At 45.6% G+C, this 13,248-nt stretch overlaps 1 non-coding gene across 1 annotated transcript in view; it reads right to left on the reverse strand.

Moving 5' to 3' along the window:
• The window catches only part of LOC114809091, a 53,113-nt gene extending 40,522 nt beyond the window's left edge, over nucleotides 1–12,591 (reverse strand). Inside the window, exon 1 of the transcript XR_003756849.1 lies at nucleotides 12,475–12,591. This is a non-coding gene — a transcript (uncharacterized LOC114809091). The remainder of the gene's footprint in view (nucleotides 1–12,474) is intronic.
• Between the last annotated feature and the right edge of the window lie 657 nt (nucleotides 12,592–13,248).

Here is a 13,248-nt window from a genome sequence, read left to right on the forward strand (position 1 = left end):
TCTCTGCCGCCCTTCTGTTATCACTCCTTGACTCTGCCTCCTTTCTGCTCCACCACACCTCACGCAATCACCAACTTGGTCAAACCCTCCATCTCATCATCTCTCATTGCTGCACTCTCTCCACCCTCACCCACTCTGAAATCCCTCTCTCTGATCATAACCTTCTCACCTTCCTCCTCTCTCTCACTCCCCCCTCCTGCAAATCTGTATTACACAGAGGCCTCTGCTCTCTTAACCCCTCCATCTTTCCCAAAGCATCACACCTCACCTTGCCTCTCTATCCTCTCTTCCCACTCTTGATGATCAGGTTACTGCCCTCAACTCTACCCTCCCTACTCAACTCAACTCACTCGCTCCCCTTTCCCTCTGCCGCTCACGCTCCACTAACCCGCAGCCCTGGATCTCTGCCCCTGTCCACCTCCTTCGCTCTTATGCTCAAGCTGCTGAGTGCTGCTGGAGAAAGTCTAAGCACCAAGCCAAACTTATTCACTTCAAATATATCCTTTCCTGCCTTAATTCTGCCCTCTCCTCTGCCAGGAAAAACTATTTTTCTTCCCTCATTGACTCCCATGTCCATCATCCTCACCAATTGTTCCAGACTTTAAACTCTCTCCTCAGGTCCCCTGTTCCTCCCCCTCCCCCATCACTCACCCTCAACCATCAGGCCACCAACTTAATTATGAAAATTAACACTATCAGGTCTGAGTTCCCCAAAGTCACCTCTCCCCCTTCTCCATCCACCTGCTCCTAACCCTCTCCCCTTCTTTCCCATCCTTCCCTGCAGTATCCTCAGAGGAGATCTCCTCCCTCCTCGCAAGTGCCACCCCCTCCACCTGTACTTCGGACCCCATTCCCGCTAACCTTATAAAAACTATAGCCCCTTCCCTCCTCCCCTTCTTAACTTCTAATTTTAACCACTCACTCTCCAACGGTTTCTTCCCCTCTGCCTTTGAACAGGCCCATGTCTCCCCCATCCTAAAAAAACACTCTTGACCCCACTTCCCCTTCCAGTTACTGTCCTATCTCCCTACTACCCTTCCTTTCCAAACTCCTAGAATGAGTCATCTACACTTGCTGCCTTGAATTCCTCAACTCCAACTCTCTCCTGGATCCCTTCCAATCTGGCTTCCATCCTCTCCACTCCACCAACACTGCCCTCTCAACTGCCTCTCAGCTGCCTTTGACACTGTCGACCATCCCCTTCTCCTCCACACTTTATCTCACCTTGGCTTCACGGACTCCGTCCTCTCCTGGTTCTCCTCTTATCTTTCTGGCAGTTCATTCTCGGTCTCCTTTGCAGGCTCCTCCTCCCCCCCATCCGTTAACTGTAGGGGTTCCTCAAGGGTCAGTTCTTGACCCTCTTCTGTTCTCCATCTATACTCAGTACCTGGTGAACTCATTCGCTCCCACGACTTCAACTATCATCTCTACGCAGATGACACCCAAATCTACATCTCCCCCCGTTCTCTCCCCCTCCCTTCAGGCTTGTATCTCCTCCTGCCTCCAGGACGTCTCCACCTGGATGTCTGCCTGCCACATAAAACCCAACATGTCTAAAACTGAGCTCCTTATCTTCCCTTCCAAACCCTGTCCTCTCCCTGACTTCCCTGTCACTGTGGACGGCCCTACCATCCTTCCCGTCTCACAGGCCTGCAAAATTGGTGTCATCTTTGACTCAGCTCTCTCTTTCACCTCACATATCCAATCCATCACCGACACCTGCCAGTCTCACCTTCACAATATGGCCAAGATCATCCTTTCCTCTCCATCCAAACTGTTATCATGCTGGTACAAGCTCTCATAATATCCTGACTGGATTACTGTCAGCCTCCTCTCGGATCTCTCTTCCTCCTGTCTCTCCCCACTCCAGTCTATTCTTCATTCCGCTGCCCGGATCATCTTCCTACAGAAGCACTCTGGGCATGTCACTCCCCTCCTCAAAAACCTCCAGTGGTTGCCTATCAATCTTTGCACAAAAGTAAAACTCCTCACTCTTGGCTTCAAAGCTCTCCATCACCTTGCCCCCTCCTATCTCATCTCCCTTCTTTCTTTCTACTGCCCACCCTGTACAATCCGCTCCTCTGCCACTCACCTCCTCACGGTCCCCCATTTGCGCCTATCCCACCGTTGACTCCTGGCCCACGTCGTACCACTGCCCTGGTCCTAACGCTGTCCTGGAATGCCCTCCTTCCTCACATCCACCAAATTAACTGTCTTCCCCTCTCCAAAGCCCTACTGAGAGCTCATCTCCTCTAGGAGGCCTTCCCATACTGAGCCTCCCCTTTCCCTCTGCTCCTCCCCCCTTCCCTTCCACCCCTACTCTTCCACCTTCCCCTCCCCTCAGCAATGTGCTCATCTGTATATATTGTTTATTACCCTATTTATTTTGTTAATTAGGTATATATCTCCTTATTTCTATTTATCTTGATGATGTTGTCTTGTTTTGATTTGTTTTGTTTTGCTTTGCTGTCTCCCCTGTTTAGACTGTGAGCCCATCATTGGGCAGGGATTGTCTCTATCTGTTGCCAAATTGTGCATTCCAAACGTTAGTACAGTTCTCTGCACATAGTAAGCACTCAGTAAATACTATTGAATTAATGAATGAATGAATTACCCAGGCGGCAGGACTCTGAAGCCCCTGTAGGCCTCCTTCACCACCTGAGCTGTACTCATATCATTTCATATTCCATAATGGATCTGTGCCAAATCCTTCCCTACCTCATCTTCAGATTAGGATCCTCTGGAGAGCCAGGCATCCAGTCTAACTCTCACCTATGTATATTTTTCCCAAAGTTTAATATAGTGTTCTGCTCAAAATAAGTACTCATTGTTAGCTCCTTTAGACTGTAAGCCCCTCTAGACTGTAAACTCATTGTGGACAGGGAGTCTTTTCATTGTTCTATTGTACTCTCCCAAGCACTTAGTACAGTGCTTTGCACACAGCAAGTAATGAATCCTATTACTACTACTCTACTACTCTACTACTAAACACTTTATCTACACCCAGTTCTTAGACCAGTGTTTGACACATAGTATGCATTTAACAAATACCATTATTCATTAATTTTTTTAATTTTATTATGTTGGAGAAGTTAGGAACTCTTGGGAAGAAAGGTACTAGAGAAAAGAATATTCCTATGTTCATGGAAGCTTTTATCCAGCAAAGACTGTGTCTTTCCCTTCCATAAGCCCGTCCACCTTGACACAGGCTTAGAAACCCAGTTGGGACTCCAGGTGACCCTGTCTTTGGTTCAGCTAAAATTTTCTCTAAAGTTAGCGCTGCCACAGCGGAAAGTCCATTTCTCTGTGACCTTGTGGGCTAGAATTTCCTTCTCCCATAACGATCGATGTTCTGACCACCTTATGAATATTAACGTTCCCCAGGTACTCCAGGGAGTTGACCTGTTGGAAAACTTGAAAGTCCCACTCTGCAACTTGTTGACTGTTGGGCTTCTTGTAGCTCAACTCTCCACAGGCTGCTCTGGCCTCGCTGCTCCTGGATCTGGCTCTAATGCGAACAAGGTCTGAGTTTCTATTTATTGTGGAAAAATACCAACTCTGTGAGAGAGCTGAATAGCGGCACCCACTTCCTGAACTGAGAGTGAGTGGCAGCTGGCCAGACTGTTTTCCCTCCCTCCTCCTTCCCCAGAGCTGCCTGGTGTTTCTTGTTTCCAAGTGATTCTCTCTGTCTGTTTTTTTTTTATTCCCAGCACATATGTTTTTCTTCCAAAAGGCATTGTGGCTGTTAGTTCCCGCTGGGCAACAATGCCTTATGCTTTTACTGTTGTTGCCTGCTTTAAAGATGCTGCAGGCCCAGGTCCCGTCTCCTCTCTCATTCACAGTTGCCTCACAACACCCGCACATTCACAACAGCTTGGTTAAAATGGCAAGTGATCAGTTAACATCCCCCATGGGGGGTCTCAAAGAAAAGGGAGGGGCTAAATGGCTTGGAAAAATCACTGTGTCTTCAAAATATTTCCAAGGTCTTCCTTCCTTGGATTCCTCCAAATGCAGCTCACCAGACCCCACTCCTAAGGTATCTGGCTGTCATCCATTCTCCATCACATCCTGATGGAGAACCTGTGTCTTGATATGCATTGTTTCAATGCAGGTGAGCTGACCGTAATCTGACCCCCTCTTGCCTTTGGAGATTAAGCATGGCCTACAGGGGTCTCTGTCAAGAATTTGGAGGTGGCTTCTCTGACAAGGTTCCCAATGTGGAACCTGCTGAGTTGGAAGAGTTTTTCAGGGGAACACGCAAATATTCAAACACCTGTTTGAGGGGCCCCGGGGTTGCCTTTTTAAATACCACTGCGAAGAGTTATTTGAATAAAAGTAGACATTTAACTAACCCTGCTGTATTCCATTTAGTTGGGAGGAAAATGTGAGGTTAGGTCCCTTCAGCATCAGTGGCAACTACTGTCTGGCTGTGAGTTGCCTTAAGATCTGAATAGATTTTTCAGAGAAGGAGGACTTGTATTTAATTCTTTTTCCCAGTGATGTGGAAGCATAACATTGGGACATCCACATTCTCTCACAGGCAGCAGTGAGGTTTGCAATACTCTGACTGTGGTAACTGATGCGATCTGGGACCAGGGGACAGAAGATTGCTATGGGGCTACATAATAATTAATAATAATGATTGAGGTATTTGTTAAGCGTTTACTAGAGAAGGAGCATGGTGTAGTGGATAGAGCAAGGGCCTGGGAGTCAGAGGGTTCTAAAATCTTAATCCCCATTTTACAGATGAGGTAACTGAGGCACAGAGAAGTTAAGTTTCTTGCCCAAAGTCACACAGCAGACACGTGGTGGGTCTGGGATTAGAACCCATGTCCTTCTGACTCCTAAACCCATGCTCTAACCACTAGACCATGTTGCTTCATAAATCACTGGTGCCTGTGGCCTCTCCCCTCCTCCTGAGACTCACTGGAATTTATTGAGCTCTACTATTTGCAGAGAACTGTACTGTTTCAGAGAGAACAATATAGCAGAGTTGGAAAACATGATCCTTGTCCACAGTGAGCTTAGAAGGGGAGAGAGACAATACTATAAATAAATAAATTATGGATACGTACATAACTGCTGTAAGTGCATGAATGCATCCACCCATGATGAATTTTAGGAACACAGATTGGTATTATACAAGAAAAGTATCAAAGTTGTAGCTCTCCAGGGTCCATCTGCTCAGCAATCAGTCATATGAAGACTAAGCCCTTGGCAACATGCCTGCTGAAATTAGGGAGACTCCAGGCCTCTTTGCAATTTGGCATCCAGGTTGGTCTCTAAGGAAGAAGCCAAAGAGACCCTCAGAGGAGTTTGATGTCTCACATTATGGGGATCCCTTCAGGGCTGTGGTTGGTCCTGGGGCCCGACTGACTTTCAGAACAATAAGGCACACTCCAATCAATCAGTCAATGCTACTGTATGAAGCACTTGGGAGAATACTTGCATTTTACTCCAGCAGTCTGTCAGGGACATTATACATTTTGTTCCTGCCTTCCAGTGCTAGGAGCCGACCCTTCCAATCGAATATTATCTGGGATTTTGGTGTGCACACGTTAGCTTTCTTCACCCAAATGGTAAATGCTTTTATGTTTGTCTCCCTTATTGGAGTGAAAGCTCCTTCTGGGTAGGGAATGTGTCACTTCTTAAGTCTGTACTTCCCAACTATCTAGTACAGTGCCCCACTCCAAATGGGTGCTCAATAATTTGCTATCACTACTCCCACTGCTCCCTTTACTATTACCACTCCACTTATTAATAAAGGTATTGAATAAGGCCAGTGATAACTGAGTTTACATTAATCTGACTCCTGAGTTTTCTCTCTTCCAAGCACTAGAACAGAGTCCCGTGGAAACTAAAATGAGTGGTGACAGTGGACTTGGAGGTTATGCTTTGTGAAGAGGAGCTGGTAAGAACAAAGGGTGGAGAGAGCATCTTCCTTTTGCTCCAGGTCTATCAATCAATCAATCATGTTTATAACAATAATGGTAATAATAATAATTATGGTAATTGTTAAATGCTTACTATGTGCCAGTGCTGTTTTAAGTGCTGGGGTAGGTACAAGATAGTCAGGTTGAACACAATCTCTGTCCCACTTAGGGTTCACACTCTTAAACACCATTTTAGAGAAAAAGTAACTGAGGCTCAGAAAAGAGAAGTGACTTGCCTGAGGTCACACAGCAGACACGTGGAAGAGCCGGGATTAGAACCCATACCTTCTGACTCCCAGATCCGTGCTCTACCTATAAGCCATGCTGCTTCTCACTTTCTCTCATTTGTTGAGTGCTTACTGTGCAGACAGCACCGTACTAAGTACTTGGGAGGCTGCAATACAGTAGGTATAGATGATCCCTCCCCACAAGGTGAAGCAGCATGACATAGTGGATAGAGCGCAAGCCTGCAACTCAGAAACTCATGGGTTCTAATCCTTAATCTGCCATTTTTCTGCTATGTGACCTTGGGCAAGTCTCTTCACTTCTCTGGGCCTCAGTTACCTCATCTGTCAAACAGGGATTGAGACTGTGAGCCTTACATGGGGCAGGGACTGTGTCCAACTTAATTTGCTTGTATCTGCCCCAGCACTTCGTCCATTGCCTGACACAAAGGAATCGCTTAACAAATACCATCATTATTAATAAATCACTTATGGGTATGTACATAGGTTCTGTGAGGGTGGGGTGAAAATCAAAGTGCTTAAGACCCACTGATCCAAGTTCCTAGGCATTGCAGAAAGGGATTGCATATAGGAGAAGTGAGGTCTTAGTCAGAGGAGGCCTCTTGGAGTAGCTGTGATATGAATAGGGCTTTAAAAGGGGAGAGTGGTGGCTGTTGGATATGAAGCAGGGGGAGGTTTCAGGCCAGAAAGTCGAAGTCAAGGATATCTACAGCCACATTTCTGCGGGCAAAAAGGTAGAAATCAATGGTTTTTGAAGAGAGGGCTGTCAGGAGGTTCCTAAATGCACAATCTTTTAAGTGGGCAATCTTACCTGCATATAAACAATGAGAAGCTTGGTGTTCCATCAAAAGGACTTTAGAATTTGTGCATGTCTCTGAAAACATACTTTTTATTTCTGATGTGCATATATCCTTATTCAACAACAAACTGTGAGGCAGGATCAGAACCACTGAAGTCCTACAACAAATCCCATCTCCTAGCATTGCAAACTAGACCCATTCAACCCAGTCAGGTCAGTTCAGTGGGCGGCAGAGGAGCGGAGAGTGTGGGGTGGGCAGTAGAAAGAGAGAAGGGAGGAGAGGTAGGGAGGGGACAAGGTGATGGAGAGCCTTGAAACCTAGAGTGAGAAGTTTTTGTTTTGTGCGGAGGTTTATAGGTAACTACTGGAGGTTTTGAAGAAAGGGAGTGACATGCCCAGAGCGTTTCTGCAGGAAGATGAGCCGGGCAGCAGAATGAAGAGTAGACTGGAACGGGGAGAGACAGGAGGTAGGGACATCAGAGAGAAGGCTGACACAATAGTCCAGCCGGGATATTATGAGAGCCTGTAACAGTAAGACAGCCATTTGGGTGGAGAGGAAAGGGCGGATCTTGGCGATATTATAAAGGTAAGACTGGCAGGTCAGTTTGGGTGGGACATTTGAGAAGAATAGGTGACAGCAAGATACAGGTAACAGCAAGATACCCAAAAGCTGCTGAATGGTGAGTTGAAATGGGAAAAACAGAAGCAAGGAGGGTAGAGGGCATTATATAAGGACACAGTAGAACAAAACCTTAGGAAGGTTGCATATCAGCTGAAAACTGTGAGTCCATTACCACAAATAGACTAAGCTCCTTGAGGGCAAAAAGACCACAAATTGTTCTCCTTTCCTAATTGCTCACAGAACACATTACAGGGGCAGGGCTCTAAAGACCGCAGAAGCAAAACATTGATGTTGCAAGAGAATTGATGGAAAGGGAATTTTGAAAGAGCCCGAGGAAGGAGGGATTTGGAGGGGAGGAGGGAGAAAAAAGAAATGACTCTGCCCACGGAGACTAAATAGGATAATGTTGTTTAAAACTGAGAGCAAGGATGCTACACTGCTTTGGGCAGAAGGAATGGATTGTGGAGAGAGGGGTTGGCTGACATGATAGACGGACATTGCGAATCCTCTCACAACTGCCTAGATTAGCTCAGAGTCTGCTTCGAAGGAGCCATCTGGAGGATTATTCATTTGGTTTGAAGTCTGAGGCACCTCAGCCAGACCTACAACCCGCGTAGCTGCTCCAAAGGAAAAGACACAATGAAACCGTCACTCACAATTTCCTTAACAATTAATCTTGCCTGTGGAGGGCACTGGCCCAATGTGCACTTTCTCCTAAGCAGAGGATCTTGTGAATGCTTTATTGTAATCATTGTGGTAATGGATTCCTTTCATTTGTCAAGGAGAGAGTGTGGAAGCAGAAAACAGAGAGATACTGAAGGGAGAGCATATGAGAGGGGGGAACATAGGCAATAGGTAGAGAATGCTAAAAACTGAAACTCGACACAAGGGGTATAGAGGTAAAATTAGGACAAACCCATCTGTAAACCCACTCCCTTCCGAAAGCATTCCTAAACTAATCCCACCCATCCAGACCACAGTATGCATTTACCCCAGCACATATTTGCACATCTATTTCCATGTTCCATGTATTTATTTATCTGTCTTTATCTTGTTACCAGTTTTATCCATGTTTTTCCTTCTATTGGCAATCTACTTATTCTATTTCTATCTGCCAACTTCCCCCTCTAGATTGCAAGCACCTCGAAGGCAGTGACTCTTTTATATGTACTGAACTCTCTCAAGTACCTGGTTTGGTATTCTGTACATAACAGTTACTCAATAAATGATACTCATTGATCCCTAAGAGTGAGGCTCTATGCTCAGGAAGATGTCCTGGGCCCACTGTCACAGGCCTCATGGACCACTGTCTCTCCCCATATAGCATTTCTTACTTGCTAGTCAGCAAGATGGGGAGGATCTTTTGAGATTTTCTCTAAGTAAATAGTGAACTTCTCTGAACCAATCCCCTTACTGGAAGCAGTAATAGCAATCTTCCTTGAGATTTAATGGGCTTTCCTCTGTTCATATATGTTAATGATCATTTTATCTCATGCTTCTGTTCAAGTATTCACAGATGCTTTAGGCACTTCAGCTCTGTGTGGAACTTTGCATGATACCTTCCCCTTCCTTCTCAGATCCTCTCAGCCCCCAGTCTCCCACTAAACTCCGCCTCTCATTTTTGAAAACTGCCAGTGGGACCTCATGAGGAATGTTGCTGCAGAATTCCCACTGGGCTTAGTCATCAACCCGATCAATCAATCAATGGCAATTATTGAGCACTTACTGTGTGCAGAGCACTGTATTAAGCAGTTGGGGAGAATAAAGTTTCCTCTTACACCCCCAGTCTGCGAGGTAAATAATATCCCATTTTCCAAGAGTTGCACAAGGTCAGAGTCCCAACATTCTCTTCCCTCCTTCGAACTGTTAGTCTGTTAGTTGCTATTTTTTTCTCTCTCAGAACATCCCTTGGGCTTTAAAAAATGGCACTTCACTCCATTTATAATAGAAGCCTGTTCTGTGCGTGTACATCCTGCAGGGAATCTGCTAGCTGCCAGCTGCTTGAGGTGGAGAAAGGAGGATGCAGAAGCTGTGGTAGGATGGGATCGCGTGGGAAAAGAGGTGTTTTTCAAGCTGTTTTTGACTGACAGTACACAGGCAAGGTTGAGTAGCGAGGTGACTGAAATTAGCCAACTAAGATAATAAGAACAGGGTTGGGGTTTCTTCTTTAAACTTCAGTAATTGAGGTGGCATTCTTTAGTAAGTGTCTCAAACTCACTATAATATATCTAGAATTCTGATAAAGAATGTCCAACATCAGCCCTTCTTTTTACTGCTTGTAGTGGCCCCAGAAACGGCTTGCTTGTCCTAGCCTGAGGCAGGGAACCAGATTGGTGAGCAGGCGTGGTCTAATGGATGTAGGTTATGGGTTCTAATCCCAGATCTGCCACTTATCTACTGTGTGACCTTAGGCAAGTCACTTCATTTCTCTGTGGCTCAGTTACCTCATCTGTAAAATGGGGCTTGAGACTGTAAGCCTCACATGGGACAGGGACTGTGTTGAACACGAGTTGGTTGTATCCACCCCAGCGCTTAGTACAGAGAGTGGCACATAGTAAGCACTTAACAAATACCATAATTATTATTATTATTCCAGTGACCTCTTAATCTTTGGGCCAGCAAGAGCCTCCACTAAATAAATTTTAAAAGCACAGATTCCTTCCTCTGTCCCACTATTTACTGAACATTGTATTCTTCAAATGAAATATCCTGAATATTGTTGACAGAAAAAGAACTATTTCAGACCCATTACTACTAGATTGAAGCACTTCTACATTTCTTTCATTTCTCTTGCTAGTAGGAATCTCGATACATAATAATAATAATAATAATGTTGGTATTTGTTAAGCACTTACTATGTGCCGAGCAATGTTCTAAGCGCTGGGGTAGACACAGGGGAATCAGGTTGTCCCACGTGGGGCTCACAGTCCTCATCCCCATTTTACAGATGAGGCAACTGAGGCACAGAGAAGTTAAGTGACTTGCCCACAGCCACACAGCTGACAAGTGGCGGAGCCGGAAGTCGAACCCATGATCTCTGACTCCAAAGCCCATGCTCTTTCCACTGAGCCACGCTGCTTCTCTACTTTCCATATTAAATGGGAAGTAGGATCACTGAAACCTGCCAGTCTTACCTTTATAATATCGCCAAGATCCGCCCTTTCCTCTCCACCCAAACGGCTGTCTTACTGTTACAGGCTCTCATAATATCCCGGCTGGACTATTGTGTCAGCCTTCTCTCTGATGTCCCTACCTCCTGTCTCTCCCCGTTCCAGTCTACTCTTCATTCTGCTGCCCGGCTCATCTTCCTGCAGAAACGCTCTGGGCATGTCACTCCCTTTCTTCAAAACCTCCAGTAGTTACCTATAAACCTCCGCACAAAACAAAAACTTCTCACTCTAGGTTTCAAGGCTCTCCATCACCTTGTCCCCTCCCTACCTCTCCTCCCTTCTCTCTTTCTACTGCCCACCCCACACTCTCCGCTCCTCTGCCGCCCACCTCCTCACCATCCCCCGTTCTCACCTATCCTGCCGTCGACCCCTGGGCCATGTCCTCCCGCTGTCCTGGAATGCCCTCCCTCCTCACCTCCACCAAACTAATTCTCTTCCCCTCTTCAAAACCCTACTTAGAGCTCACCCCCTCCAAGAGGCCTTCTCAGACTGAGCTTCCCCTTTTCCCTCTACTACCTCTGCTCCCCCTCTACCCCCCTTCACCTCCCCTCAGCTAAGCCCCTTTTTCCCCCCTTTCCCTCTGCTCCTCCTCCCTCCCTTCCCCTCCCCTCAGCACTGTGCTCGTTCACTCATTTGTATATATTTTCATTACCCTATTTATTTTGTTAATGAGATGTACATCCCCTTGATTCTATTTATTGCTATTGTTTTTGTCTGTCTGTCTCTCCCAATTAGACTGTAAGCTCATCAGTGGGCAGGGACTGTCTCTATCTGATGCCGACTTGTACATACCAAGCGCTTAGTACAGTGCTCTGCACATAGTAAGGGCTCAATCAATGCTATTGAATGAATGAATGAATGAATGAATGAATGAAGAGAGGGGAAAAGAATAAGCATGGCTCTGGGTAATAGCATGAACCACCAGGCCAAACTTACCCTATCCCTACCCACTTGATAGAGATTCTAACCAGACACTGCACTGAAAGCAATATACACCTAAAACCATTAGCTGATCTGAGGGGAATGAGGTTACGGAGTTTTGATTAATCATTCACTCAGTTCTACCCTTGGTCTTCTTCTCTTTAGGGACCAAACAGTAAAGAAAATCTATTTCTAAAGGAAAATCCCCACAGCCATTGTAATAGATCTGGGATGGAAGAGGTGGTTTAACATAATCTCATATCTCTGTCTCTTCCTCTCTTTCTCTCTCTCTCTCTCTCTCTCTCTCTCTCTCTCTCTCTCTCTCACTCTCTCTCTCTCACACACACACACAGTTGAAATCCAGGCAATGGTTTCCACATTAGAAAGTCACTCAAAGGAATTAGATTTTCCCAGTTTTCAATTTCACTTAATTCCTTCATTTCTACCCCCTCCTTCCCTTCCTTGAGAGTTTCTCATTAATCTCATTGGCTTGCTTTGAAAGATAATGTGTCAGATCAACTGCAAGGCCAACCTAGTCTAAGAGGCGTGAAAGAGAATAGAAAGTCTTTACTATGGAGTCCGCAAAATGAGACTGCCAATATTTTGTTTGTAGCACTAAAAGGCATCCAAAGTCAAAGATTCTGTCCCTCAATGAGTCTGATCTGCCTTGGCAACCAAATGCTTCTTACCCTGGAAGGATGCCAGCTGTTGCCCAACAAGAAAGCAGTTGGATAAGAAGAGCCACCCATTAATAACAGGGGAAATACTAGTTCAAAGCACTTACTTGCATTCTTCCTATTAAGCCAGAGAGTCCCTCTCATCTCTCCCCATATGTGCTCATATATGTGAATTTTCCAGTCAGTCCTGTGCACTTACAGAGCATCATAGAGCAGGCAGCATCTGCAGACTAAAGAAAATAAAAGGAGAGATGACCCTCCCTCAGCTCTCGGTCTTGTCACTCTCAGTTGTAAGCTCAAAATCTCTTCCTCTAGGAAGCATTCCTCAATATAAATCAGTGGAATTCATTGAGAACTTTCTATGTGCGGAGCACTGTACTAAGCATTTGGAAGAGTAATAATAATAATAATAATAAAGTTGGTATTTGTTAAGTGCTTACTATGTGCCGAGCACTGTTCTAAGCGCTGGGGTAGACAGGGGAATCAGGTTGTCCCACGTGGGGCTCACAGTCTTAATCCCCATTTTACAGATGAGGGAACTGAGGCCCAGAGAAGTGAAGTGACTTGCCCACAGTCACACAGCCGACAAGTGGCAGAGCTGGGATTCGAACTCTTGAGCCCTGACTCCAAAGCCCATGCTCTTTCCACTGAGCCACGCTGCTTCTCCAAGAGTACAGTATAACAGAGTTGGTAAACACCTTCCCTGTCCACAATGAATTTACAGCCAGGAGGGAGAGACAGACTAAGTAATTTATAGAACTATACATATAGTTAGGGAAGATGCCTAATTCTGTTGCACTCTCCCAAGCGCTTAGTAATAGTGCTCTGCACATAGTAAACACTCAATAAATGTTATTGATTGATGGTTTGATTGATAGGTG

Source organism: Ornithorhynchus anatinus, chromosome 2 (assembly GCF_004115215.2).
Source record: "Ornithorhynchus anatinus isolate Pmale09 chromosome 2, mOrnAna1.pri.v4, whole genome shotgun sequence".
In the NCBI taxonomy this organism is placed as follows: domain Eukaryota; kingdom Metazoa; phylum Chordata; class Mammalia; order Monotremata; family Ornithorhynchidae; genus Ornithorhynchus; species Ornithorhynchus anatinus.